Source organism: Ochotona curzoniae, unplaced genomic scaffold (assembly GCF_017591425.1).
Source record: "Ochotona curzoniae isolate NIBS_2020 unplaced genomic scaffold, NIBS_Ocur_1.0 contig_430, whole genome shotgun sequence".
NCBI lineage: Eukaryota > Metazoa > Chordata > Mammalia > Lagomorpha > Ochotonidae > Ochotona > Ochotona curzoniae.
Window position 1 is genome coordinate 10,406,859 of NW_024466219.1, and position 25,281 is coordinate 10,432,139.

Consider the following 25,281-nt stretch of genomic DNA (forward strand, 5'->3'; position numbering starts at 1 on the left):
TAGTGCCTGCATGTCTCATTCACTGAAAAGTTGCATTTATGGCAAAATAAGAGGATACACTGACAAGTTTATGGAAAATGGGATTAAGGATAGCTTTATTTTAGTACAAGACATTTGAAATTATATGTATGAATCAACTTTGTTAAGTTTACAGCAAATGCCTATCATGGCATTTTTGCATGGATTTCTTTTATATCAACCCTTAATTTCATTTCCCACAAACATCTTAAAGTATCCTAGTATATACTATTTTAACAAAACACTTTATCTTATGAAAAGAGAAACACACAATTCAGCTATTTTATGTTTTTTTATTTTTTGAAAGAAGATTAATATAAGCAATAGCTACCCATTAAAACCTGTGTTATATTTCAGGTTGAACAACTTTGACTTAAAATGATTGGTTCAAAGAGAATGTAAATTTAGATTATTTTCCATTTATTTAAAACCCAAGAATATGTACTCTGTGATAAGAAGAAATCTTAAGATTTAAGTCTAAAGTTAAAAATTATCTCAGTAAGTAATGGCAAACAACTGTTCAAGTTAATTATATTTGTTTAATTATAACAATTATTCTTTTATTTTCTATTAGAGTTGCTAGCACTTAAATTTTCAGGGTTTTTGTTTTTTTTTGTTTGTTTGTTTATATCATTTTTAATCATGTCTATTTAGTAAAAGCATCAATAGTAATTAGAAAACTGCCTTAAAAATCCCATAGAAAATTTAAACCCAGAGCCTGTAGACCATGAATAATCTGATTTCATTTCAAATCATCACTTCCTCTTCTTTCAAACACTCAAAAAATCTCAAGAGTCACATCATAGTTCTCTCCTCTACCTTCAAAATCGATTTTTATCCTAGGTCTTGTTGCATGTTTTTGGAGTTTATTTCTATTTTATTTTACTTCCTTGATAGCACTTGGGTTTTTGTGTCTCATTAGAACAATTCCTACTCCTCCAGTGACTTTTCTGCCTGATTTGTTTCCTTCTTGACCAGTAGGAGATTGTCGGACTCTAAGCTGCGCAGTTCTGAGCTATGGACAACCCTCCTTCCCGCTCTCAAAGAGCCGCAGGCAGACACATTTGATCTCAAAATGTCACAAAATATAAATGACCATTCATGGTTTTTTTTTTTCCTGAGGAACAAGCACAGCTAATGGATTGTTTTCTTGCTTATAGCATTGTAGGACAGGGAGTTGGAAGCTGTTTACTTTGTAGCAAAACTTATCTCTTCTTTCATCCTTTCATCGCTCCTTGTTCCTTCTCCTTCCCTCTTCTCTTCCCACCCCTTGCCTTCTTTTCTTCACTTCTTTATTGCCCCACTGCTTCTTCTCTGCTTCCTTCTCTTCTTCGCCTTCTTCTCGAGGGAAATATTTACCTTATTTTTTAGTATTTTAAATGGAGAAAGACAAAGACTTGGATAGAGAAGTAGATTTTACCTACATATGTGTCTATTGAGAAGACTTTAGGTTTTTCTTCTCCTGATTTACATTTTCAGTTTTTAAATCATTATTCTAAGCAAACAAAATCTAGTGGATGCATTCTTACCTGCTTCTTTAGGCAATGCTTGAACTATTGCACATTCAGGATTGTTGTGCTTAGCAGTTTCCCTGTTGTTTTCTGTCCCCAAATCCAATCTTTCTACAACTACATATAAATCACACTCTTTGAATCATTCTACACCAGAACAAGAGAAAATGCGAAGTTAAACATCCATATCAAATCGTTTGTGGCAGAAAGCTCATTTCGGAAGTCTGCAATTCTCTGCAAAGTTTGGATGCATGTCTGCAACTGCAGCCCCTGCACGACCCTGCTCTTCCCACCGTGTTTAGGGCAAGGGCCAACGAGCAGAGCAAGGGACTAGCTGTTACTCTATGATTCTTGATAACTATGATTTAATAAGGAGATATCACAGAGAAATAAATGAAGTTCTAAGAGACAAACATTTTCTTGCTTTTTCAAACATGTAACTCAATGCAAGTAATTTCTCTGCATTAAATGAAAGATAAATAAAACTAAAAGGTCAGACAGAATACCCTTAATTTACCTTTCAATTGAAGAATAAGCTAAGTTAAAAGTAATTTTCCAATCAGGTGAGTCCTACTGTAGAACTCTGACTGCAGATTGCGCAGTGGCTGCCGCGACCCTCGCTGTCTCTAACCCAGGGCTGTGCATGGTCACGGCTCTCCCTTGGTTCCAGGCCCTTCAGTCTCTACCTAAAGCGTGGGATCAGGGTCCTAGTTGGCAGCACCCTTCTGAGTGCAGGGATTTGAAAGAACAGATGTAGCCTGAACATGCTGATTGTGGGGTGGGTTTGATTCTCTGCAGGAATATCCCTATGGACCTCTTAGCTCTCTACCAGTACTCTCAGGTAATGTAGCCAAAGGCTAACAGAATCATGTGCCTTAGGCTGCACGTTGTCCTTACCCAGGCACCCCTCTGGAGGAGGATCCACACAATCCACCAGAGATGGAAAACGTGTCTCAGTGGACAATGTGATGGAGCAGAGCCTGCCATAGCCATGGTCTACAGCACATGACTTGTTGTTCAAAGTGTGGAATGAGCTGGAACAAATGGAGCCTGTGCAGAGGCTCCACTCTCTGAATTATACAACAGCAACAAATTGTGGCAGGTAAAATTCAAAGAAGGAGAATCATGAACAAGCTCTTAGAATGATTGCAATGAAGTTGCAGAGCGGGTAGTGTGTCTAAGTGCTGTGCACTTTGGACAAGTAGAAAGAACTTAACATGTGTTTCCCACTGACCAATTTCTGCAACTCCATTTGCAACTAACTGCAGTTTGTGGTTTTCAATTGGACAGATGCCACTAAATATACCGGCTGTGCACTGTTACACCAACCATCGAACTAGGTAATGATGTTTACCTAAGAGAGTTTTTAAAAATCCCCTCCGACTTACGTTTTGAGTCTTTTGAGAAAGCAGTGTCTCCTTTCTCTAGTAAGAGTGAAAGAAGGTGCTGTGGTGCTTATTTAAAAATACCATTTCATAGGTAATGAGTTACTGAGTTATTTGAGGATGTATTCATTGCTCAAGAATTCCATCATATTTTGAAAATACTGGAAGACAAGCTGAATGTAGAAAATCTTAGGGAATTTCAATCAATAAGGTACATAATATTACCATTCATTCTTGCTTAGGATGAATGTAATTATCATTGAATTTTGGTTGAGATTATCAACAATAGTAGGATATTTCCTCAAAAGAAGGGCACTTTAAATATTCAAATGACCTTGCTAATACTTGCAATGAGGTTGGAAGTTGAAACAGTAGCTTAAGATAAACTAATCATGTGATTGGAAATTTTCTATTTTTATCTACTGATTATTTAATATCACTCAGTTATATATTATAACATAAATGTTCAAGAATTGGCAACATGGATAAGGACTCCAGCGTTTCAGCTTCCAGTCCAGTGCAGCTGCTGCATGTAATACACAGTAAATAAGAGAGGGAGGGAGTGAGAGAGACAGAGAGAGAGAGAGAGAGAGAGAGAGAGAGGCTTTCCATGTACTAGTTCACCATGAGAATGCCTGGGATCTAGGAATGCAATCTAACAGGAATCCAGCTCTCTGATCCAGCATCCTTGCCTCCTATGATGCATATTAGCAGGAATTGAGAGCGCAGCCGGAACTGGAATCCAGGCACATGGGCACTGGACATTTGCTTCCCAGCCAGGGTCTTAACTGCTGACCAAACGTTTGCTTCATTGAGTATTTTTAACACCAGGATTAGTAGCCAGCTCATACATAGCCTTAAGCAAAACCAGCCACATGCTTCCTTCTGTCCTAAACTGCATTCTTTGTGTTTTCTTGTCCTTGTCCTAAAGCACCCAGCTAGGAAAAAAAAAAAAGAAAGTGTTCATTTATCTTTTCATGGCTTTTAGCATAATTTATTCATGTAAATCAGTCCAATGTTCATCAAATACAGTGTCCAGTGTTCTGTGAAATGGTCCCTCCCGGTAGTTCTGCTCATCTCCATTGGGGATACAACCTTGCTTTATCTGAAGCTGTCATTGGGGCTTGCAGGAGCCAAAAGCCATTGCTCTCATTGTGTTTCCTACCTCGCTTCTCACTCTGCTCCAGGCCTAATCGCTTCTTTGTCATCAACAGAGCATCCTGACATGAGTTGGCCACAGGACCTTGACACCTGCTGCTGCTGTTGTTCATTAGCCTCATGACTCGTTTCATCCATGTCTCCATTAGAAAGTTTCGCCTTTCCTTCCCATTTGAAATAGTACGCTAGCCACCTTCTCACTTTACTTACTGCCTTTTATTTTGCTTAAATGCAACAATCAACACAGGACATTATACTAAATATCAATACTAAACATATTAAACATTACTATCCTTGCATAGTAATAGGCAACAAACACCTGACATATAATAGGAAATAAATATGAAGTACCTGAATAAAATTTTGCCAAGATTTCAACAATTCTTATCCATGAAACAAATGGGCAAGAAATTATCAGTGAATTTAACTAAAGGCATTCCAAAGAGGAAAGGATATTAAAGGAACCATTCATAACTGTTCACGTGTTTGGAGAATTGTATAGAAATCTTGGGGCGGTTCCTGGAGCACAAACTGTATCTTTGATGTTGTGAAATTATCCAGATTTAGACTAGGAAGGCTTCTTCCAGCATCCCTTTTGATGGGATTGGGGAGCAGGTCTAAGGGGAGCGATGTCTGGGCAGTTTCTGTGCAGGTACCACAGCTGCTGTGTGCGTGTCATGGGGTAGCGATTCAGCAACAGAATGGCCCACAGGAAAACTCATCAGTGTCCTATTCAAAATGCTTTCCTTTATTTGATCTGAAATGTTCAGAAAGCTAAGGTGGAGAAGAAAAAAGACAAATGTTTTAAAAGGTTATTGGAAAAAAATGACAAATATTCCTCCACCCCTCCGTTTCCCCCTTGCTTTCTGTGTAACTTCTCATGGAGTTGAAAGCAGTCTGAAGCAGCAGACTCTTACCTCTCCAAATGACCTGACATTTTTTTTAAGGTCATGTCAAAGGTGCCCAATTAAAAAAAAATAATGTGTACATGAGATAGAAATTGTATGAAAGTATTGTAGAATTTCTTTAAGTAATTATTTTAAAAGTTAAGTAATTCAAGAACAATGAATGGCTGACAGCAGCTAGCCTGTAGTGCAGTGGGGTAAGCTGAATCTTGGGAGGCCTGCACTCCATTTAGGAGTAGTATTTCCAGATCTGGCTACTCAGCTTCCAATCCAACTTTCTGTTAATTCCGCTGGAAAAGCAGGAGATGATGTTTGAAATACCCGTGATGTTTGAAATTCCCATGTGGGAAACCCAAACGGAATTTCTAAATCCTAATTTCAACTTGCCTCGCTTCAAATTTGCAGCCATATTGAGGAGTCAACCAGGCACAATTAATTTCTTTTTTAAAAATTTAATTCCACAGCCATTCTTTGTAAATAAAACTGCTATAATAATAGTTCAGAATGCTTGTATTTTCAAGTTAGAATTTCCAAAACACTATGTTGTGTATTTTTCTCTAGCAAACTTGGCTTTGCTACTCTAAGAAATATATTAACACCGTTATCACGTATCCTGACTAACAAAATATTTGTTCCTTATTTTAGCCTTAAGTAATCATTAACTTTTCTTTTGTTCTATGCTAATGAAAGAAAAAGTGGAGGAGATGGAACCAACCCGGTAAAAGCAGAATTACCCGACAGGACCTCTGTACGTGCTGATGATGGCTTGTGGGAGCGCAGGCATAGCTGACAGGGTTGTCTATATTTCAGGAAAACGTGTTACTCTGCGTGATAACGGATGCGCTCCATTTGGGAGGATTAAGTGTCAACAGACAAATGATATTTCTATTCATGAAAATCTAAAAATAGTTCAACGGAAAACATGTCCTGGTGAGGATTACAGGACTTCTTTGTGGATGAAAAGTTGGCACTTTGGAATCTACTGGAGTGTGTTAGCATCCACGGTTACTCATCAGAGGAGCTCTGGGGAAAATCGCAGCCAAACCCAGATTGGCATCCCCTACTCCACTCCTACCACTCCATTCAGGACAGGTAGGAGTACCATCTAAGATGAAAAGTACTTTTTATATGGCAAAACCACAACATATATCTTTTGTGCAACAATTCTAAAATCAATGAGATTCACATATATACAATTCACAACTTTCCTCAAATCCAGCAATCTAGAGGCCAGTGCCATGGAGTAGTATGTTAAGCACCAGCATCCCATATGGGAGCTGGTTTGAGACCTGGCAGCTCCATTTCTGATTCAGCTCTCTGAAAATGGCCTGGGAAGGTAGCAGTGAGGTGCCTGCACCCAGGAAGGAGCTCCTGGCTCCCAGCTTCGGACTAAGCCAGTTTCAGCCATTGTGGCCAATAGGGCAGTGAACCAGTGATGCAAGATACCTCTTTGTATCATTTTTCTTCTCTCTATATAACACTGGCTAACAAATAAAAATAACATAAATCTTAGAAAACTAAATACATCTAAAATATAATACTCATTGTCATAAAAGAAGCATGAACCCTTGTTATATACTTTTCTTACTTGCTAAAAATGAAATGAATACATGTAGTGTTGATTTATTCTTTGGAAAAATAAGATATATTGACTTCAACAAAAACCAGTGGTGGGATGTGTTGTATAGTTTATGAAAAAGCAAAATATAAATGAACAGCCAGAAATTTGACTCTACCACATTATCAGCAATGATATTCTGAGGATGGTTTCATCTCCCAGATAAAGTAATCCTAATTCCACCTCATGGCATTTTGGCAAAAACGTCCTGAGAAAAATCAGAATCCATGTGTTTTGATATCATGAAGACTCATTTTGATATCACAGAGTTCCAAGATGGGATTTGGACTTCAGCACTTTCTAATTCATGGATTCATTGCACTGAATCTCTCAAAACATTAATTTTATCATTTATAAAATGGACCACAAAGGGTTGAGTGAGACTAACTTATCTATTAATTAACCATCACATTGTTATTTTGTCAAGTATTAATCAAACATTTTAGATGAGTATTCCATAAAAATGTAACACATTGTTAATGGAAGTGACGTGAAAAAAGTTTACAAATATTTTCTTGAAATTAGCATTGATATTCATAAAATTCTTAATTGCATTTAAGTTCTTGACGATAAAATAGAGAGAGTGATTTGCATATTTTAATTTTGAAACAACTTAAATCACTTTCAATTTTTGGACGGACTACCATGAAAGAAAAGACACAAATAGAAAATACGTCTAAATGTGACAGAAAGGATTTCATTTGCACATCTATATGGTATCTGGATGGGATGCCAATGGACTTTTAAAAAACTCATTACTCCTGAAAAGAGTTGAAGATTAGATTCAAAATATTTTCGTGTGTCTGCGCTCACAGCAGCATTATTTACAATAACCAAAGGGTAGAAACATCAGTGGTCCTCCGTGAAAGGAAGAATGGATTCGAAAGATACGGTGCATATGCACAACATAAGATCAGGCACACACAACAGGGGAGCTTCTAAGCGATGTGGATGGATTCGGATGACGTTATGCCAAACGAAGCTCGTCACAAAAGGACAAGTTCATTAGGATTTCGTTGTTAAGTAACTGGAGTAAAGAAATGCATAGACACAGAATTTAGCATGGTGACTGGGAGGGGCTGGCAGGAAGGGTGGGGGAGTAGCTATGCTAACACGTGCGATATTTCAGACTAGGAGAAATGAAAAATCTGGAGACTGGTTAGTAAAGCATATCAATGTATTCAAAAGCCCTGAATTGCACACTTTTAAAATAGCTCAACCAACCAAGGCCCAGTGTGGTGGCTCAGCTGGATAATCCTCCACCTCCAATCAGGATGCAGGATGTGTGCCAGTAACTCTACTTGCCATCTAGCTCCCCGCTTGTGGCCTGGGAAAGCAGTCGAGGACGGCCCAAAGCCTTGGGACCCTGCACCCATGTGGGAGGCCTAGAGAGTTCCTGGCTCCTGTTTTAGGATTGGCTCAGCTCTGGTCACTGAAGCCATCTGCAGAGTGAACCAGTGGATGAAAGATCTCTCTGTCTCTCCTTCTCTCTGCAAATCTGCCTTTCCAATAAAAATAAATCTTTTTAAAATGATTCAGTCAATATTGTGTCTGGAACATTTTTTTCACAGTAAAAACACATTTCCACCTAAAATTCTTCTGAACCTCAGTCCATTATACCTGTTAGTATTATATGTAATTAGTATCGTAACTCTAATCTTAGTTGTGGGGATTCATATTTAATACTTTTATAAATAATTTTAAAGTTTGTGAGGAAAAATAAGACTAATCTGCTTTGGCTACATCCTTTGATTTTAATCCCCACTTCCCAAATCCACAGTAAGACAGCCAACATGCTTCCAGCTTTACCTTATGTATGAGATAATGGATTGGATTGAGTGAGACTATTTGATTTAGCATAGCAGGGGTCTTATAAAATCACGTACGTAGCTACAGGTGTGGTACAGATGCAAATGCTGAATGCGTTAGACATTTTTGATCTTTAAAATAAAATAAATGTTTTCCTGGTTTCATGCCATAATATTCTTTATATACATTTACTAGAGTTTTGAGTTTGACTTTTTGTATGTGCACCAAAAGACACAGAAGACTGGCTAGATGACAGTGAGTATTTAGTAGCCAAATAGTTCATGATACTGCAAATCATCCTGGCATGTTTGCTGGGTTTCACTCCCAGCGCCAGCTCCTGTCTCTGGAGTCCTGCTAAGGAAAGCATGGAAAATGATTGTGATGGCTCAGGTAGGTGAGTTCTTGCCTCACCTATGGGAGACAGTTTGTCTCCTGGCTCCTTGGCTTGCCTCTGACTCAGCCCAGCCATTGTGGGAATCTGGGGATAAAACCAGCGGATCACAGCACTGTGTCTCTCATGGACAAAAATAAAATTCTCAAATAACAATAGTTATGACAACTTGTGTAACCGCAGAGCAAATAACATTTCACAATCAAATGAGAATTGAAAAAAAACCCAGTTTTTAGAATGAAACACTATACTAAGTGAACAAGCATATGCGTATCATTGTAAATAACAGGGTACATCATTCTTGGAACTGTAACTTTGGAAAAGCTGAAAAGGTACACACAATCCCAAAGTTCAAGAAACTGATAGAGAGACTGTCAAAGTCTGTGCAGGTGAGCTTTGCACCCTCGAAGGGCCACGGTTAATATCAGCCTGCGTGTGCAGGCACACGTCGCTGAAGCCTCGTCAGCACACACCTGGCACAGTTTATGTGAGAATCACCTCTGAGCAGGAGATGCACAAAATGCTGGCCGATTCTGTTGCCGCTCCAGTCCTTAAACTGACCGACAAGTGATTGTTCTAGCGCTTATAATCTGCACGTTTTCCAAAGCACACCACCCTCTAGAACTAATTCTAGGAGATATTCTAGTTTCATGGAAATGGAGTTAACAAAAGCAATTGTTTTTCACACACTGAGAATGTTTTTTTTATTTTTAGTCATGTCAGATTGTAACAATAAATTAGTCCATGATTTTTGCTGAAATGTCTACTACCTGTGGAGACATCTAATCCTGATTCATTGAGAAACAAATCCATTAGTATTGAGTTAGTAGCAAGCTCAATCAAGATTCTACATTTTTCTTAGCTTGTTTTTCAGATAAATCACATCTGCTGAAGGAGCTATGCCTATTCTAGGTTGAGCAAAAGACTTCACTCCTCAAAGCTTTAAAGTGCTCAGAAGTCCCCATTACTTTCTCTCTAAAGTTGCTATTTTTTAACACACGCACACGAAATAGCAGGAACAGTAATTTGTCAATAATATGGACATTTAAGTATCAAGGTAGCTGTGGTTGTTTTCTCAAAACAGGTGCATGTATTCTGGTCTGAATATCCTCAGTTGAAGCTTAGTAAGTATGTGTCAACTTAATTTTAAAAACAGTGGAAGAAACTTCTGGTTCCTGGCTTCAGCCTAGCCCAAACTCAGCTATTGTGGCCACTTGGGAGTGACCAGGCAGATGGGAGAACTCTTTCTTTCCTTCTCTCGCTATTGTAAAGCCTTAAATATAATAGGTAAATATTTTAAAAGGAAGTGACTTGTATGTCAACCTTAAGATGAAAATGTAATTTTAAAATGTTTAATTTTTTTAAATTATGTGCATACTTTTTCAAATGTGTGAAGTCCTGTGTTGTATTCTGAAGTATGGGAGTTACCTATTAGTTACAAATGTAACTTAGAAAAAAAGATGAGCTTTGTTTTTTTAAGTACCTATGATAAATGCAAATTAAATAAATCTATCTATAATTGTGGAAAACATGTAAGCATAATGTAATTGATTGTTACAATTTGGAAAAAGTTTAATGCTATAACAAATGTACCTTTTTTGTATGTGCAAGCATGTTCTAAGTGTAATACTGATTTTCAGAGTGTCTTTACTGCAAAGTCACTATCATACATTTTATGTTTAAAGTCTATATTTAAATGAAAACATTTTTTCTGTGACATTATGCTAGCATTTAGTGAACAGTTACCCTGTTACAAACCAGTTTAATATAAAAATGTCTTGTTTTGAGAAAGAAAAGCCTATAATTTTTCTAATGGACAAAATTGCTTACATAAAAAACAAAAAATCTAAAAACAACTAAAATTTTGTGGGATCAACAGAAAACGCCTGTAAATCTCTTTAAATTCTTTAAAATAATACAGAGTGCCATTTGTCTGTCTTGGTTGAGTCAACTCATAAATCTATTTGAGAAGACAATTGGCTCAATTTTTCTAGCAAAAGAAAAAAAAATTATGGCTAGGGTAGTAGAGACGAGCTTTTAAGTGGGCTGTCCTGACAGATTATAACACGGTGCCTCATCCAATGACATGTGTTTTGACTGCCTGGCTACGAGGGCTGTAATTTGAATGCCAGTGGAGACATGCAAGCTCTCTCGTGGAGCCGGCGATACTGTAAAATCTTACAGTGTAGATAAGGTTGTCCCTTTGATCTTGCTAGGTCCAAGTCTGTTCAAAAGAAAGATGGCATTTGCCTTAAACAAAGGCACAGTTCATTTTCCATCTAAATTATTTGGTTAGCATCATATAAAAAGACATGTCAGTTTTATCAAGCAGAGCTTGGCTTTCTTACATTATGGGTATGCAGTGCTCCAAAAATGTGCTCAAATACACATCTTTTAGGCTTAACGTTACTGGATTCTAATTTCAAATATCCTGATGTGGACAGTGTGGTGGCATTCGAGTGAAGTTTTCTCCTCTTGCTCATACTTTTCCTAAACAATAGAGAACATACATTTTTTCCCCCTATAAGATCAAAAATCACCTAAGCACACACATTTGACCCATGTGACGGAATGCTGGCACCAAACATGCAATGGAGCCTCCCTAAAACCACACTGATTGCTCTCCAGACCAAAACTCCAAATGACTGAACAATTTGAAAATGCTAACAGAGTTTTGTCTTTCTATAATGTTAGGTACAAAGATTACAGTTTTGAAAGAGAAGCTGCGATGCCAGACATCTTCATAACAGATCCCTGCTCTCAATATTTATGTCACGTGCCACATGAAAACCCAAAACTCTGAAAACAAGCAAACAAAATTGGGAGTGGGGTGGGGAGGCAGTGCATTCTAGAAAAAAAAAAAAAAGCGGGGAGGCAAAGAAAAAGGATTTCTAAACTTTCTTTTGAAAATCAGACAAAATGCACCAGCTGTGTGGTATGTGACCCGTCTCGGTGGCTCCTTGCATCTGACACCACTACAGTTATGGTAAAAGCAGAGATCATTTTGGAAGACAGAACGTCAGTGAGAGGTTCTACAAAAGTGCATTTCTGCTCTTTTTTGTTTACACGGTGACTATATTTTACACTAAAAATAGCCAGATATTTAAAAGTAGGTTTTTAGGTAGGGATTTTGTCTTGTTACGATTGCACTTAGTAAGAAGAAATATGCTGCCTGTTGTTCTCTTTATACTTAAATTCTTACTTCAGGGATTATATTTAATGGCTCCAATAACATTTGCATTGGGTCGAAATGCATGGCTTTAGGTAGAAGAACCTTGATAATAAAATTCAGTAATGTCTGTGTGAACAATTTAACGGTAAGATGCCTCGTAGATAAATCATTTGATTCTTTTGCATATGGACACATGTTATTATGACATAGTGTTCATAACATTTTCTGAGTCAGCTTTCTGACCCAGAGATCTTTGGAAAGTTAGAAGTGATTTAAGAGTTGGCGTTGTGGGATAGCAGGTTAAACTGTAGCCTGTAAGGCAGCCTTGCATATGGGCAGCGGTTCAAATCCTAGGTGCTCCATTTCAGATCCAGCTCCCTGGTGATACACCCAAAAGGCAGCATGGGATGGCCCGAGTTCTGGGACCCCTGCTCCAATTTGGGAGAACTATAAGAAGCTCTTGTGATTTATCTGGCCTCATCCTAGGCTAGTGTGGCTATTTGGGAAGTTATTCAGCATTTTAAAAATTCTCTCCTCTCTTCTCTCTCTCTCTCCCTCTTTCTCTTTCTCTCTCTCTTCCAAATAAGTAAAATATATCATTAAAAATTGCCAGAAAAAGAAAAATGAGAGGAGAGTGTTAATAAGCAATCTATCCTGCACAAATCTGGGTCAAAATAAGAGAATTCACACACATTGACATTTCTGTAAATCACCTATGAACAAGCAAATCAATCTCAAACCAAAGTCTGTCGGTTCTTGAACTCTCCTTTGACCTTGTGTTTCCAAATATTTGACAGTGATTTGTGTTCAGGACATGGAAAACCCTTTCAGTTATTGTTTTTGCTTATTCTACTTATTTGTTTATTTGCTATCAGTCTCTCGCTGGAGACTAACAGAGTATCTTTGGTTGAAAAGCCGTGGCCTGTTGTGGCGATGTGCACACTATACGGAGGGCCATGGAGAGCCACCTGCAGACAGACATCTGCACCCATCCCATGCCCCGGGATGTGAGTCCTGATCGCCTACGACTGTGGCCATGACACTGCAGCGTGACTGGGTCCCTTTACAATAAAAAGTACATTTTAGCTTTTATCCAATCTCTGAGAAAACATGAATTACGTGTACAAACACCATCACATGAAATCCACCCTGCTTTATTGAATATGAAAATAATTAGTCTGTTTACGAATGCTCAGGAACAACCCCAGACTGAGGTAGAGGGTCTCCGACTCACTGCAAGCTGATGATGAGTGAATAATAGCCAAGATATGAAAGGCCAACAGCATGAACAGCAACAACAAGCAACCTAGGGAATATACATATTTTGAACTGACTTTCAAATTGCTTTAAACAGAATTCATACCAACATCTTTCCGAAACTCATAATTTCTGATGGTTACAAGTTGCAGCCCAAGGCAGAGTGCCCACCAAAATTTTCTGTCTAAACAAGTATTGCTTTCATGGTCACAAATGTTTTAACTCTCAGTATACATGGAGATTCTAAAATAATAAAATACACAATAACTTCAGGTTGTGTAAAACTCCCAAAATGCTTAAGCATGCATAATATCAGTATTCTGTCAAAAATATTTTAGCTGTAGTACCCAACAATCTCTAAGCAGAAGAAGATGCCAGAGATTATAGTCCCTGAATAAAGACATAAGCCCTTTTAACTCACTTAAAACCAACCATTATGTTATGATGCAGGTGGCAAAGAAAGAGAGGAAGAGATAGTTAATGACTATAACTGTATTCCCAAAGAAATCATAGTGTAAAGAGAAATATTAAAAACCAGTGGAAACTCGTGTACATAGGGATGTGCATTGAAGAACTCTGCCCTATTTTGGAGGAAATATGGGAAAGCAGACACACAGAAGTCAGGAATGAAACTCGTAGACTAAACAAAGCCAACATGTGACTGTAGCTTTTGTGGTCTTCAGCCTGCTCTGCAGGGAAGCAACTCCGTTTCCAGGAGGTCACTGGCCATCATTTTGATTACAAAGTAATTGTAGGGCATTACCAAAATCCATTTCATTCTTAATTTGATGAGCAAAACCACTAATGCTCTTAAAATGAGCATAATAATTACTTGCAACCATTTCAAAGATAAATGAACAGTAATCAATCCAGAAGTCACTCTGTTTGATTTTTTAACATATAGTAGCAATACAAATATACACTTTATAGACTTTATCAGCTCAGGAACACTAGATGCTGAAGCCAAAATGCAAACAGGCTTGCCAAAAATATAATGCTGTACATTTTTCTCCCCAAAGATCTCCCGATTTCCTGCAAAAGTATCTAAAATACTGTTATCTGAGGAATTGCGTGCACAAATACAAAGCATAAAGATTTATTGCCCAATTCTCCTTCAACTGTTAAAGCAGAAACATGGACTGGTTAAGCTTCTTCCATGCTGATCACTTTAGAAAATGGTGCCTTAAGTGGGGTCACACACTCAGGCACAGAGAGCACTGTAACTATGAGCAGTATGAATTTTCTCCTCTAGTATGCATTACTTAGAATGACTAACTTTGGAATTCATCCATAATGTAAAGTTACATACATCGTTAAAAGAAAGGCTTCATCCAACACCCTGGAGTGGTTCCAATTGTGACACTTGATACTGTTGTTCTGCTGTACATGGTTCCAGAATATGGCTGGCACAAAACAGCCTGTGCTCTAATATCCTAGCTGTTTGAGCTGCCAGAAAAATATCAAAACAATTGGGGCTCTTTGGAATGCGCAGTTAGCTTCCTGCTGTAGGACAGGAATCACAGCTGCTCCAGTAGCAGTGGGCTTACAGATGTCAGGCTGGAAGGGTGGGGAGGGAATTGCAGGAAGGAAGGGGTACAATTTTGTTATCACGGATCACCCTCTCCATTGAAAACCCTGGAAGTGGCATTAATGCCAGAGCTTTGAACGTGCATATTAGGAACTGGAGGTCTCTGTGTTGCAGCGTGGAGGGCTGCGTGCTTTTCTTCCTCTGGAAGAATTTGTGGCAGCATGATTAAAATGTTTGAGAAATGGAGTAGGTGCTCTCCAAGCTGTGTTGTTGGGTTTGTACAACTTTTGTGGCTGTCAAAACAGACATTAAGAGCAACAATCAGAGGATCAACTTACAGGGTTGTTTAGTTACACATGCTCTATCACTGACTGCAGTCTATCTAACGAATCAAAAGGACACCAAATATTTGAATGGAGATGAATGGATCTGCAAAGCTCGTTTAAGGCTAGTTTTGAATATTAGTGATTGAACTGAAAAATTCAAGATGACGATTTTTTTCTGCCTGACAATCGACAATCATTTCTGTCTCAACTTTCTGCTATGTAGTAAGCTTATGTGAAATATCTAGATTCATGATTCCATATTTCTACATGGAAACTTCAAAGGCTACTTTTTTGGGTATATTTCACTGTTAAAAACAACAATGATTCATTCACAAGTTATTGAAATTAATCGAAAATATTCAATTTTACAATATCTTGTTTTCTTCTTTGGGGGTGGTAAGGGTCTCCATTCAGTATCATGGAGTGTAGATAATAATTTGTTGTTCTTTGTAAGAGAATGGGATAATTTTTGCCTTGGTTTTACCTAAAATAAAACAGTGTTGTAGATGCAGTGAGAGTTATAAGAGGTGGCTAGTTCTGGTCCGTCAGCCATGAACACAGGGAGCTTTCCTCTGCCTCATGCCAGATGCTGTATCTTCTTTACTACAACACTAAGCTTTCATAATTTAGTGCTCTTGCATTACTATTGACTCACCCTGAGCTGCTGTCAACTAAGTAAGCACAAATCAGGCATGCGTCCTCCTCCGATGTATTCCCCCTATGGAATGTGGGAGTTAGGACTTGAACTTTCTGCCTGCCATGTTCAAGGTGGCTGCTTACATCCGACAAAGGAACAACTATCCACATGAGTCCGGACAGTGGAGTCGCTTCCTCCCCTCCCCGCAGGCACGTTTGGATGCACACAGCTGCTGTGACATCAGGGCAGCCCTGTCTGGTTTGGAGGCTGTTGTTTGGAATCCTAGATAATTTATTCAACATATTAGATACCTTGTAGCCTAGTGATTTCTTAAATATAATAACATCCTAGTACAACATAAATAAAAGTAATGGATTCATGGGTCCTTAAGACACATCTGAGGTGTAAAATACAAGCATCAAAGGGACAAGAGGAACTGCTGTATATTCAGGGATAGGAACCCTGAGGAAGAAGCACTTTGAACTCTTGCGCGGCAGGTGGAATCAGTATGATTAAGCAAAATCATGAACAAAGTATTGACAGCAAATTTTTCGCCAGTCTAACTGTGGTAGACATTAAGAGTATAGTTTTTTAGTTAATTAAAATCTCAACAGTAGCTTACGTGCATTTTTATAAAAATGATGCCTTAATAGTTCATTAAAACAATCACTTTCATCAATCTTTTTTTTTTGCCCATAAAGTTAGCTCCACCTTTGACTCCTAGCAACCTGCTTGATAAAGTCAACCAGGTAACTCAGACAGCTAAATTTGTGAAACTCTGACCTAAAAAAAAAAAAAACAAAACAAAACAAAAAAACCCACAGTACCTGGGGAAGGCGTGATGGCACAACAGGCTAAACTACCACCTGGGACACTGACAAGGCATAGGAGAGCGCCAGGCATCCAGTCCTAGCTCGACTTCTCATCCAGTTTTCTTCTATTGCACATTAGGGGTTCCGCTACTCCTGTAAGAATCCCAAGCTAAGTTCCTGGCCCGTGGCTGTGCCTGGCCTGGCCCCAGCTCATTTGCAAAGTGAACCAGTAGATGCAATACAGAAGTTCCTCTATCACTCTGCCTTTCAAACAAAGTAATTTCAGAACATAAAATGTTAAATAAATAATTAAAAGAAACTATGTATTAAAAGTTGCCTTGGGAAAATCTGTTGTAAGAGTTACACAGATCATTGTTAAAGGAGGCTATTATTTCCTTGCAATTTGAACATAATCAAACATACCAGTATTGATAAATTTTCATATCAACTAGTCCTTTGCATGTCACAATATTTATTGTCAGGGAAATATTTCACTGGAATTTAAAGAAAATTCTGTAGACGAAATGGAGGCTTAGTTATTCATAATGCTTTTATAAAGAAAAAATGTAAACTACAAACATAACACAATTTTCCCATGACTACTTATGTAGTTACCACAAGCTGGAGCTTTGAAACCTTCCTGGTCTAAAATTAACCTTTCGGGCCCAGCGCGGTGGCGCAAGTGGTTAAAGGTCCTCCCCTTGCACGCCTGGGATCCCATATGGGTGCCGGTTCTAATCCCAGCAGCCCCGCTTCCCTTCCAGCTCCCTGCCTGTGGCCTGGGAAAGCAGTCGAGGACGGCCCAAAGCTTTGGGACCCTGCACCTGCGTGGGAGACCCGGAAGAGGCTCCTGGTTTAGGATGGCATAGCATCGGCCCGTTGCGCTCACTTAGGGAGTGAAGCATCGGACGGAAGATCTTCCTCTCTGTCTCTCCTCTCTGTATATCTGCCTTTCCAATGAAAAAATAATAAAAATAAATCTTTAAAAAAAATTAACCTTTCAGCTCAAGCCAATTTGTTCAGTGGTGTTACAATTAATCCCTAGAGAAATGGAGCTCTTATTGTCCAACTCAGAGTCTACAAAAGGCAAATCTGTCATTTCACCTTTCCAGGACCCAGAGAACTCACTAAGATCTCAAGTACTAAGACTAAAATTAAAAATAACCACTGCTATGTTTAAATTCTAGTGGCTCCCCTAAAAAACCAGCTCTGAGTCTTCAAAAAGATCTTCAGAAGCTTTGGGAACATGAATGAAGGACAAATCAATGACACTTTCTGTTTTTGCAGAAAGGAGGGAGTTAAAAAGGTATTCTTTATCCAGGGTGTAACAGTTCTGAATGTAGCATTTCTATCAACATAATTGCAGTAATCAATGTCATGATTGTGCCTATAATTCAAAGAAGCAACCCAAGCTGTCTAAATAAGTGGCTCTCCACCCAAGGGCAGTTTGTTGCCTCAATGATAGGTTGGCAATGTCTGGATCAACATGTGGGCGGAAGGATGTTGCTGGCACCTGACATGAAGGGGTCACAGACACTGATAACCTTCTGGTGCTCAGAAAGTGAGGGTTATCTGGTTTAAAGTGTCAACACTGCCACTGCTGAGGAGTCATGGTCCAGAGGGGCAAAATCCTAATAAATGCCCTCTCATCAGTATACATCTATCACACTAGATTTCCATGTTACCGTTTGGGGAATGAAAGCTTTCCATTCTAGCTGCATTGGCTTCCCATGTGACATAAATGAATTCCCTTCTCAGATTCTCTAAATCTGTTTTTACTCTGACCCACAAAGCTCTGTGGAGATTTTTCTTCTCTAGATTAAAATGATGACTCCATGTTACAGACCCACGTTCAATCCCCACTGATGAGCAAATGATTCTGCACACAGAATCATTCTGTGACTATTCAGCTTAATTAATTAATTGGTTTCTTCTATAAAGCAATTTATTGCATTGTTTACTTGAAAAAACATTGTGTGTTAGCAAAGAAATTATATACCTCACTATCCATATGAATGTAGTCCAAAAATAGCTCAGGAGAAAATGAAATTTAAATTTGTCTTAGTGCAAAAAATTTAAAATTCTCGTGCAGCATTTCCACAATGTGCAATTTCCATAAAATTTTTGAGCTCCCTTTCCCCCACCCCCACAATGAGTACAGCTATCTGTACCTCACACATAAATGTATTGCTTGTGACCTATGGGCAGAAAATCAGTTTATTTCATTTTCTTCTAAATCATCCTTAAGAAATAACAGCTGACAGACTACAAAAGTGCAACATGCCTTATCAATAACACTGTATGTTTGATCCATAAATGTCTTTCAATTTGCCTTCCACAAACTCCTAAAGTACTTTCTATGATTTTTTCTTTATTAGCCAAAAGATATTTGGAGGCCTCCCTGGCTGAGGCTGTTAATTTGAAATTTTGTTTAAGTTTGCAACCTAAATTTAACAATGGACTAAGGTGACTGTATATTTTGAGTTCATCTGGGAATATAAGAGAGCAGACACATTTTTGTCCAATCTGGTTTGAGTTTCACCAGGTTCCGTCTCACAGTATTATTTGTATTAGCAAGTGACACTGCTGCACTTTCTGGAATCAGAAGATTCCAGAACACACGATTTGTCAGGAAGCCTGATTGTCTCTGTAGAGGAGGGGCATCGACAAAGCCCACCCTCCTACAGACTCTGTCCTCAGTCATGGATCTCCCTACACAGCAGAAGACACGCAATTCCACAAACCCCGTTGCTGCAGCCTGGCCTTTCAGGAAGCAGCAGAGTTGTTCACCCTCATCCGTGCTGACCACTGTGCTGGCTATCAATTCACGGGATGCAATTGCCCACATGTCTGAATTCACGATAGTGTCGTGCAAGTACTCTGCATTTTTACTTGGTGTGACATGAATTGCAAAAGTGGTGGAGACAATTCAAATCTGACATTCAGCTGAACTTGGGGAACATGAAACATGAATTAAATTTGAAGACTCTGATGAAATTCTCATTCAATTCTGTTTTTAACAGAATCATTTGTGTTGCATGCAGATGTGACCTCGGTGGTTTGGTAATGAAACATAGGGTGTAAGTAAGTGGTAGGCAGTGTTGGCTGTGGATGCTGAACCCACTTCGTGAAAATGTTCATCTTTTAAACACTTGAGTGAAAAAATTTAGCTCCAAACTAAAATCTTGACCAAATTATGATTTCTTAAATACAGTAAAACTTTCATTGCTATCCTGAAGGCAGTGTGGCAAGTTCCATGGCGGGAAGGCATTCTACTTGTTTAAGTTACAAAAATACTCATTCCAGTAAAATCACCACAAAATTCTCTGAAAGACAGTTCAAATATTTGCATAAAAGAGTGTTTTTTTTCTTTAATTGTTTTCTTTTCCTTGAAAAACTAGAAAACAAGATTAAAGATTTGATTAAAGCTCTCAAAGCTTTGTTTAGCAGAAGCATGAAGTTTATCTATTCAAACACAAGCTATTTTTCCTATAGAATGTCTTCAGTTCTCTCCAGCAACAAGCCCTAACACTTCATCTGCATCTCCCTCCCACCCCTACTTCCACTTCTTAAAGACACACTCATCAAACAAAACACAACTTTCTCTTCAATTTTTAAAATATACGACACTAGTTGCAGAAAAAAAAATCTTTTAAACTCCCAACACAATCAATCAAATACCTTACCTTTGACTTCAGGGCAACCGCTTTGAGCTGGTTAAAACTACAAGACTGTTAGTAATAAATACTATAACGATGTCAAATGGAAATTCTAAAATAGCACTTAGTTTTGCATAGTGTTTGTATTTGTTTCCCTACCTTAGACATACACAGAAGCTAGCGGATTTATTAGCAATTAAAAATAAGTTTTTTTTTTCTATGCATAGCATCTTGAAAGAATTTGCATATATGTTCTTCCCAATGTTCAATGATGTTTAACATTTAACTGTGCACATATTTTGATGATTCATTTTTTCCTCAAACGTTTCCCAGAAATACTTTTAGATATTTTCTTTGTCTAATTATATGAGAAACTATAATTAAGCAAATTGCATGGATAAACAACCTGAATAATTGAGTACAGAGTATTTTCTGACTTTCCATCTGAGCATGATAGTTCCCTTACAGTTTCCATGTTTTCTACTAGCTCCATGATTTAGTTAATTCCAATGAAATCATAAAGAAAAACACACATTATGTCATAAAAACTCCAAGATCATAACAGATATTGTAAGATACCTATAGTGAGTCTGTTACTACTAAAACGCATGCTTCAAATGACTCAATCAACAAACGCGGTTACCTGACACCCATATATGCACACTAACTTGGTCTTTAGTAGGATTCCAAGGGAGAGCTACAATCGCAGTGGGTTCAAACACGGGTTTGTCCCTAGAGAAACTCCAAATGTAACATCTGTTTTCAAAATACACTTTCTGTTTTCTAGGGTTGCCCAAATTACAACAGTGGTCAGAAAAGAATAACTAATATTTCAAAAAGAAAAGAGAAAACGGGGGCGGGGAGGAAGAAGGAAAAAGAAAGGAAAAAAGGAGAGTTAGAAGGAAGAAGGGAAGGAGGACAGAAGAAGGAGAAGAGAAATAGAAGAAAATTAAGTTCAAATGGAAATTCAGGGACACAGGCATGGCAGGCAGGGCAAGAACAAGTGGACTTGAATCTGACCGGAAATCACCATTGCCTGGCACACCTGGCATGCCGGAGCTCGACAGCAGACTGGACAAGTGTCCTCCCCGCAGACGCCGGCCTCCAGGAGCTGGAGCTCTAAAGGGCCTGACCCAGCAGCTGTTTCAGTTGCCACCACAGAAACAGAAATTAGAGCTCTCAACCCTGCACTTTGTCCCTCTTACCTATAATCGTCTAGTTCCAGTCTGTCTGACCACTTGACAAAGGTTTTTTTTTGTTGTTGTTGTTCTTATTTTCTGTTTTGCTTTCTATTTCTTCTTTCATCCCCCTAAATTAGTGCAGCTTTGGAGGAACACGTAAAATGTGAAATGAGAAAGCAGGTATCTTTGGAAACTCTTGATGGGTGAGCATATATGTGTGTGTATATCCTGCTAAGAACAGAAGATAGCACCCAGCACAGCAAATCATGATCCTCCTAACTGACATTGTCATGTGTCTTATGAAAACCATCATTTACTTCAAGGTCTTTCTTAAAAGGAACAACAACAAAATTTCAGATACTTTACAAACGTAACATGGTCTGTTGTCTACGTGCTGTTTGGACTGTTCTTTCCAAGGGGTTAAGGGCGTATTTTTATTTTTGGAAGAGTGAAGATGAAAGCTATTATTTGGATACAACACTGCATTCAGTGGCACCAACATGCTTATTCTAACTGCCTGACGAGACAGCCCAAGCGTCTCCTGGATGCTGGTTGCCCTCTAGTGCGTATCTAGGTACCCTGTCTGCTACTTTGCCCAAGTGATGTGGCATGCATTTGATGAAAAGGACCATGAACAGCATCAATTATAAAAGACATCTGCTAACGAGAGGAAGAAAAAAGAGATTGGAAAACGAGAAGAAGTTATCTGTGATGAAAGCAGCAAACAAAGCATTTTGATGGAACTGACAGAGCGACGTACCTCCATCATGTCCTAATTTCGGGCATAACCAGCGAGGCTGCCCTCTTCCTTGGACATATGGCCTGTTTCTTCAGGGTCAGACTTGCCATCGAAGATGAAGTTCAAACTACTTGCAGCTTCTGTAACGGATCTGTTGGCCATTTTACCAAGAACTCTGTAAAAAATAAAGACAGATATATGAAAATGCAGTCTGCGCTAAGCAACTTAACTAAAATGGATTTTTTAATCTTTTTATGGGGATCATTTCCTGACCAACGATCTGTAGGGATTTGCTAAGTTTCATATTCTAACTTTTTATATACTAATTTGGCCTCAGAAAACATTTCTTGAGGTTTTTTTCTGTTTTTGGTTTTTTGGGTTTTTTTTAAAGCCTCCATAAATCAACTTGGTAAAGTAACAACTAACTACCTCCGTAAAAAGAAATTAGGTTTGGCTTCATTCTGTATGGAAATTAATGGCAAGTATTGCTTTCCTTGAATGCATGTTCCCAGTATAAAAACCTTTACATGAATCAAATAATGATGCTGCAGTATGAACAAAATTTAATTTTATTCTCAAGCGCCTTAAACACATTTGCTTTGTTTTTAACTATCTAATAATTTATTTAAGCAGACTAATGTATCCAATAATATTATGATACCTCTATCTCATCTTAGTATAATAGTTTAATTTTCAGGGATGGGCAATAGGCAGGTTAAGCCGCTGCCTGCACTGCTAGCATTTCATATTGGCAAAGGTTTGAATCTTGCTGCTCTACTTCTGATCCACCTCTCTGCTGATGTGCCCTTGAATGCAGCTGAGGATGGCCACAGTATTTGAGTCCTGTCCAATTAGGAGACCTAGAAGAAGCTCGTGGCTTCTGGCTTTGGCCTAGCGCAGTCCCACTCTTGTGACCATTTAGAGAGTGAATCAAGAATTGAAGATTCAGGCCCAGTGCAATAGAGTAGTGGTTAAAGTCCTCGCCTTGCACGCACCAGGATCCCATATGGTGGCTGGTTCTAATCCTAGTAGCCCTGCTCCCTGCTTGTGGCCTGGGAAAGCAGTCGAGGATGGCCCAAAGCCTTGGGACCCTGCACCCGTGTGGGAGACCAGGAAGAGCTCCTGGCTCCTGGTTTTGGATTGGCTCAGCTCCAGTCATTGCGCTCACTTGGGGAGTGAACCATCGGATGGAAGATCTCCCTCTCTGTCTCCCCTCCTCTCTGTATATATGCCTTTCAATAAAAATAAATAAATCTTTTTAAAAAGTTGAAGATTCTCTCAACTTTTTCAATTATTAAAGTTAAATTATTAAAAGAATTCTTAAAAACTGTTGAATTTTCAAATAAAATTCAAAGTGAGTGTTTCCCTTTGAATTAGGCTGAAGGAAGACAATCTATTTTTTTTACATTGGGTTAGAAAGTTCTGATGTTTTGTATAAAAATACAATCTCTTATTGTATTTTTTGTATAAAATATGTGCATATTTTATATGAAAATACAATGTCTTATAGACTCATGCATAATGTTACATTAATGTGATACAAATTTATATAGGACTATATATATTATAGTATAAATTTATACATTACTGAACTTAGCTAAGTTGTTATATATTCTCCCTCCAGGACTATATTTGTATAATTTTCTCATTTCAGAAGTGTTTTTCTTGACTGCCTTCTATATATTTTTTTCCCATGATACTGTGCGTTCATTGGAATCTGAGGTGAAACTCCAGGGCTGATTAGGAACCAGGAGTCAGGAGGCCCCGTGACCCAGTCAGTTGAAACTGGTATAAGCATGTGGATCTTCATATGCACACGGCTCTGTATCCTGTCTTCCGAGGTGGTGGTGCAGGTGTGGCAGTCCGCAAGTGCCTGGGTGCTGGTTGTACTGTATTTTCCAGCTAGAGTTAGTGCTTATTTGCCTCGGCCTACTCCGTGTATCCACTTTGCAGTCAGTTGACTAACAAGAGCAGGGAGTGTTACTGTAGTTACAGATGTTTCTTCTATTTTAAATCACTGAGCATTGGATTTAGTGTCACACGATGCTAGGACCTTCTGATAACCGAACGAAAACACGAATCGACGAGTATGTTGAGTTCCTGACCGTATGGGTGGCTCTGGGCTCATAGACTTGTGAATTCTTCAAAAACTGTTATCTCTGTTGACCATACTGACCCACTGTGTACTTTCAACTTTCAAGTTGGGAAACGTAACAGAAGCTTTCTCTCTAATTCCCTCACCCCACACGATAGCATTTTGAATCAAGCATTCCCTCTGCAGGCTGATGTATGGTTTGCAAAAATGTTCACCTTACAAATAGCAACTGGGAAGATCAGGGACGCATGGTGATGACCAAGTGACTCAAGTTAAAACAAACTCACAAACCAGTTCCTTCTTTTAACAAGCAAATAGATGAGACCTTCAAGCACTTAGACTGAGGATTCTGAATACCTCAAATAAGACAGCGGCTTCTTACATTATAATTGCAAATATCTTGTTCAAGTGCTGTATTGCACCCCCCTGAGCCTTTCGACATGGACACTCTTGTAGGAACAAAGAGTTTATGAACATTTTAATGGACATAAGGTTTATTTCCTATTTGCATTTCCCTCTCAGTCATCTCCTAAAGTTTATTTCTTTCTCTCTCTCTCTCTCATGTTCTGACCAAAAAATATTAAGAATTGCGGAAGCTTACAAGAAGGGGCGAGAGTAGAAAATGTGCTCTCAAGTTTTAAAAAATTTGTTGTAAGACTTTTTAAAATTAAAATATCCGCAGTGCAATTTCTTGGTCTATTACCTCTGACAGCTACTATTAATTATATTTTAACCTCATAATGATCTAACACTTTATAAAACGTATTAAGCCAAGGGTTTTTTTTTTTTTCTTTGCAAGTATTGAGTCCATCTATTAGGAACACAATGCTATTGAATGCGCTGAGTGGATATGTTAGGCAAGAAGAAAAGCATCATCTTGCTTAATAAGTGATAATCTTTTGTCTCCCAGCCCTAGCCTTTGCCCCGACACACTGCCGACGCAGTGCGGAGATCGAACGGACAGCCCTCACTGTTAGATGCCAGAGGGACCAAGAGGCCAAGGCCCTGGGCACACAAGCTAAAACTTGCATGCTTGGCAAAGCCCAGATGACGAAGCGGGGTCTGAATTGCTAATAAACC

At 38.6% G+C, this 25,281-nt stretch overlaps 1 long non-coding RNA gene across 1 annotated transcript in view; it reads right to left on the reverse strand.

Moving 5' to 3' along the window:
- Positions 1-3,648: 3,648 nt before the first annotated feature.
- LOC121159931 overlaps positions 3,649-25,281 on the reverse strand; it is a 50,439-nt gene continuing 28,806 nt past the window's right edge. Inside the window, exons 2-3 of the long non-coding RNA XR_005884464.1 lie at positions 22,128-22,281; positions 3,649-4,846 (exon numbers count right to left, since the gene is read on the reverse strand). This is a non-coding gene — a long non-coding RNA (uncharacterized LOC121159931). The remainder of the gene's footprint in view (positions 4,847-22,127; positions 22,282-25,281) is intronic.